This window comes from Triticum urartu, chromosome 6 (genome assembly GCF_003073215.2).
Source record: "Triticum urartu cultivar G1812 chromosome 6, Tu2.1, whole genome shotgun sequence".
NCBI classification, from domain to species: domain Eukaryota; kingdom Viridiplantae; phylum Streptophyta; class Magnoliopsida; order Poales; family Poaceae; genus Triticum; species Triticum urartu.
Window position 1 is genome coordinate 142,765,393 of NC_053027.1, and position 5,922 is coordinate 142,771,314.

At 47.4% G+C, this 5,922-nt stretch overlaps 1 pseudogene; it reads left to right on the forward strand.

Moving 5' to 3' along the window:
• The window catches only part of LOC125516663, a 49,569-nt pseudogene extending 45,398 nt beyond the window's left edge, over positions 1–4,171 (forward strand).
• Positions 4,172–5,922: the final 1,751 nt, after the last annotated feature.

Sequence of the window (5,922 nt, forward strand, 5' to 3'; positions counted from 1 at the left end):
TACTATGGACGCCAAGTCAGCGAAGCGTGATATGTCACGGTGACTTATGGCATTAAGGATTCCCTTGTCCATGAAATTATTGCAGAAAAATGAGACTGCGTCTTCCTCGCGACAGTCCTTAACCTTGTTCATCACAAGGAGGAATCTAGCCCAATAATGATGTACTGTTTCCTGGGGCTCTTGCCTGATGTTGGAAAGATCGTTTATGTTTGGGTGGGTGGGTGGATTTGAATTCGAACCCTTACCCGATCTGAGACCCAGGGGCCGAGGAGTTTCCGATTTTGGAAGTTCGGGTTCTGGGATGTTGCCCAATGAGTCTGGCCCGCTGCCTAATTCTAAGTTCAGGGCTTGGGTGATGTCCTCCCGTAAATGGGTATCCGGCTCGAGGAGCTCAGTAATCCGGACATAGTTAGTCCTCAAGATAGAGGAAGAATCACCGCATTGTTCCTCCACCACCGCAATATGATGGGTGACCGATGGAGAGTTAATCTCCATCTGATCGGGTTTAAGCCCAATCCGGTCATAGTTCGTAGCGACTCCCAAGGTGGCGATGCAATCCAAGAGCTCGTTTAGGGAACAGAGCTCCATCGGATCCATCTGCTCGGCAAATTCCGAGCCGACGTGGAGGCTGTTTTCGATGACCCGAGAAGTCATCGTCGGTGCAGCAGCCGAACGGGCGGTCATGATGAAACTGCCTAGCCGAAGAGTTTGGCCGATAGCCAGGGCTCCCCTGACGGTAATGTTGCTTTTAACAATGAGATGAGGCATCCTTACTTACGGTGATGGCATAGTGGAACTCTCAATGAAAGCACAAATGTCGGTGTCAAAACCGGCGGATCTCGGGTAGGGGGTCCCGAACTGTGCGTCTAGGCGGATGGTAACAGGAGACAGGGGACACGATGTTTTTACCCAGGTTCGGGCCCTCTCGATGGAGGTAAAACCCTACTCCTGCTTGATTGATCTTGATGATATGAGTATTACAAGAGTTGATCTACCACGAGATCGAAGAGGCTAAACCCTAGAAGCTAGCCTATGGTATGATTGTTGTTCTTGGTTCCTACGGACTAAACCCTCTGGTTTATATAGACACCGGAGGGGGCTAGGGTTACACAGAGTCGGTTACAAGGAAGGAGATCTACCTATCCGTATTGCCAAGCTTGCCTTCCATGCCAAGGATAGTCCCATCCGCACACAGGACGAAGTCTTCAATCTTGCATCTTCATAGTCCAACAGTCCGACCAAAGGATATAGTCCGGCTGTCCGGATACCCCCTAATCCAGGACTCCCTCACCCCACCAGCTCTATTTCAATTTCTCTCGGGACATATCTTTCTATTGCACACATACGTCATCCCTCGATCTACCACCCATATAGTCCCCTCACGATTTCGAGGGGATATCTTTATCACAAGCACACCCTCTCTCCCTCCCCATGCGTCCATCTTCTCCATACGTCCCTCTCGACCTCTGTCCCTTGTTGGCCAGCCCTCTATTGGACAGGTGCTATAGGGGTGTCTCTCTCCGTTGCAAACAACCACACACTAGCTATCTTCGTGTATCTCATCACCTCGCTTTTCTATCTTGGAGATGCATGCGTGATATGTTTGCATAAGACACACACACATACACACACTCTATTTTATCGTTTGCTGTCCCTTTCTCTTTCACACACACACACCCACACTTTTTGCACACTCACTCTCTCCTTCACACGCACTTGATCTCTGTCAACTTAGGTACTCTCTTCGGTCCATGGCATATAGATTTATTGAAAAGTCAAACTTCACAAAGTTTGACCAGGTATGTGGAGGAAAACATTTACATTTAGAACGACAAACATATGTCATTAGATTGGTCACAAGATGTAGTTTCATATGATGTATCTTTGGTATTGTAGATATAAATAATATTTTGTGTAAACCTGGTCAAAGTTTCAAAAGTTTGACTTCTAAAAAATTTATATGCATTGCACTATCGAACGGATGGAGTATCTATTTCTCTCTCTCTCTCTCAGCTATCTGACCTACCCCTCAGCCTTATAGGGACTCCTCTATCACTCTCAAACCTTATATCTCCCTGGTTCACACATACGAATATCTCGCTCCCACTACATAGACCCATCTAACACTCTACGCCCGTGTTCTCTCTGTATGTGACACGCCCCCCTAAGTACCATAATATATGAATCCATCATAGGCACACACCCCCCCTAAGTATGACTATCTCTCACTATCAATCAGAACACACGTATTGTTTCCTTCCATACCTACGTTTTATCTCGATATCTCTCGTGGTATCTTCTATCGTGCACAGACCTTGTCATTCGATCTCCCACCCATGTAGTCCCATCATGATCTTCAGGGGAATCCCTCTATCATAAACACACACTCTCTCCTCCCATGCCTGCATTTTCTCCATATGTCTCTCCCGACCTCTCTTCCCTGTTTGCCAGACCTCTCTTGGCCACGTGCTAGGGGTCTTTCTCTCTCGGTTAAAAACAACAACAAGCTATCTCATCACCTCGCTTCCGCTATCGAAGATGCATGTGTGATATTTATGCATAAACACACACACACACTTTTCTCTACTTTTATCGTGTTTGTTCATGTCTCTTTCACGCACGCACACACACTTTTTTCACTCACTCTTTCTATTTCACTCTTTCTTTCTCTCTCTCTCTCTAGTTACGTACTCTCTCACGTCCATAACGTATTTATGTTTTGAAAAGTCAATCCACAAAATAGTTTGACCAGGTATATGTGGAGAAAAACATTTACATCTGGAACGATCAATGGATTCATCACAACATGTACTTAATTCATACTATCATTTATCTTTGGTATTGTAGATGTAAGTAATTTCTTTATAAACTTGGTCAAAGTTTCTAAAGTTTGACTTAAAAAATTATAGGCACTACATTATCAAATGAAGGTATTAGATGTTTCTCTCTCTGTACTATCTCCCTCCTTTTTTGCATGGCACTCCGTACTCTCACTCGATCTCTCTTTATCAAGGGATTATATGGTCACTGTGTCAGCGTATAGCTCCATATATTGTTTAGTTGACCGGTCAACCAGTCCACATGCCGCCTTGTCAGCTCGTGTTCTCTATCTTGGTGTGCTGGCCCATGTGGCAGTGGGTGAAATTAAATAAACTAGAGGCCCATCTGACATGTGATGAAGTAAACAAAGTTGAAACCACTCGCGGTAGCACCCCGCATGCTAGTAAATTGAGTGCACACTTCTTCCGCTTGAAGGACGCACTCGCGCACACTACACCACTGCGTGACGGCATGCACACAAGGACACACTCGCGCACACCCAACACCCAATACACACCAGCACATGCGTACACCGGCGTTGCTGCCGGCTGCGATGGACGGCGAGGCAGCCGACAAGCGGAGGCGGCTTGAGCCAAAATGGCATCCGGCGAACCTGGGCTTCATCAGTAGCCTCGCCGATGACATGCTACTCGTCACCATCGCCCTCCACCCCCACCAAATCTTTCGTGCGGACCACGCTACTCTCTCGGTGGTGGCGCCCCCTCTGACAACGCATCCCCCTTAACCTCACCGTCGACAGTTGCCCCTGCGACGGAGATTGCAAACGCATGGCCGCAGTCTCCAAGATCCTTGCAGGGCTTCATCAGTAGCCTCGCCGATGACATGCTACTCGTCACCATCGCCCTCCACCCCCACCAAATCTTTCGTGCGGACCACGCTACTCTCTCGGTGGTGGCGCCCCCTCTGACAACGCATCCCCCTTAACCTCACCGTCGACAGTTGCCCCTGCGACGGAGATTGCAAACGCATGGCCGCAGTCTCCAAGATCCTTGCAACGCACCCTGGGCCAGCCAGACGCCTTGACATCTGCATGTTCAGTACCAACTGGAAGGTCCAAGCCAAGTTTGATGAGTGGTTCTTCTCCCTCGCCCTAGATCAGCTCAAGGAGCACAAGTTTGAAGCTGGACGATGTCGCTCCCTGCCGCCGTCCGCACTTCGCCTCACGCCAACGCTGCGCCGCACCAGCTTCAGCTCCTACTATTTTCCCCAAATTAATGCCGTGTCCGCCCTTCTTCTCCCTCAATTCAAGCAGCTCGACCTCTTCTACATTTGCATCTCGAAGAAGGCAATGGATAGGGATGGACCAAAAGCTCATAGCTCGCGAGCTTAATGAGCGCTCGATAGTTTGGCTCGTTAAGCTCGTAGCTCGCTTCTTAATGAACAGAGCCAATCATTAATATTAGCTCGTTAAGCTTAACAAGCTTAATGAGCGAGCTAACGAGTTTCACGAGTAGCTCTTTAGTAACAACACAACACATTTTTTCAACTGACATGACAAACTTTTTGTAGCATCTCAGCCCACCTATTTAATCTAATCGACATATAAGGCAACAAACTACTGCATTTCTTTTTGTAGTCACCATATTTCATCTTGAAAAACACACCTACACATTCATCATGTATATCGTAACACATTATAATCTATTAACGAGCGCTCGTGAGCGCACACAAGCTTAACGAGCTTCAAACGAGCCAAGCCGAGCAGGGTTTTCTGCTTGTTAATCGTAACGAGCTTAACGACCGGAGCCTTAACGAGCACGAGCTTAACGAGTACGAGCTTAACGAGTAGAGATGCTCGTTAATCCACCCGTAGCTATGGACCACCTGCTCCGCGGCTGTACTACGCTCGATTACCTTCGTCTTCGGCAGATCCACGGGTTCATTAGCCTCCACATCGCCTCGACGAATCTCCGATGGATTTATGTGTCTTGCTTGCCCCTCACACTACTAGGAAAAGGCCTACTAATGGCGCACCGGTTTTGCCTACTAATGGCGCACCGGTTTTGCCTACTAATGGCGCACTACCGGTGCGCCATTAGTATCACGCCATTAGAATTTTTTTCTAATGGCGCACCACAGGTATTTTAATGGCGCACTACTAATGGCGCACTATCTGGTATTCTAATGGCGCACCGCTGGTGTATACTAATGGCGCACCACATAGAAGTGCGCCATTAGTAACAAATTTTTTCAAAAAAAATTTCATAATTTTTTTAAATTTTTTTTCAAATTTTTTCAAATTTTTTTTCGTTTTTTTCTTAATCTCAGGTCACTATGGCTTAATCTCGGGTCAATATGCTTAATCTCAGGTCAAATCGCACTCCATGGTCAGACTTCCCGAAAGGTCACCCATCCTCACACTACTCCAGCCCAAGCACGCTTAACTTCAGAGTTCTATCCAACCCCAGCAACAGCATACTAATGGCGCCATTGCTATATACTAATGGCGCACCACACATGTGGTGCGCCATTAGTGTCCATTTCATCTATAGCCGTTTTCCTAGTAGTGTCAACAAGACATCAATTGGGAAGAGATCACTTAAGCTGTTCCAGGTATGGTCATTGAGAATGTGTGAGGGAGTCCTGGATTAGGGGGTGTCCGGAGCCGGACTATACCTTCAGCCGGACTCCTGGACTATGAAGATACAAGATTGAAGACTTCGTCCCGTGTCCGGAATGGGACTTTCCTTGGCGTGGAAGGCAAGCTTGGCGATGCGGATATTCAGATCTCCTACCATTGTAACCGACTTTGTGTAACCCTAACCCTCTCCGGTGTCTATATAAACCGGAGGGTTTTAGTCCGTAGGACAACAACATACAACAATCATACCATAGGCTAGCTTCTAGGGTTTAGCCTCCTTGATCTCGTGGTAGATCTACTCTTGTACTACCCATATCATCAATATTAATCAAGTAGGACGTAGGGTTTTACCTCCATCAAGAGGGCCCGAACCTGGGTAAAACATTGTGTCCCTTCTCCTGTTACCATCCGCCTAGACGCCACAGTTCAGGACCCCCTACCCGAGATCCGCCGGTTTTGACACCGACATTGGTGCTTTCATTGAGACTTCCTATGTGTCG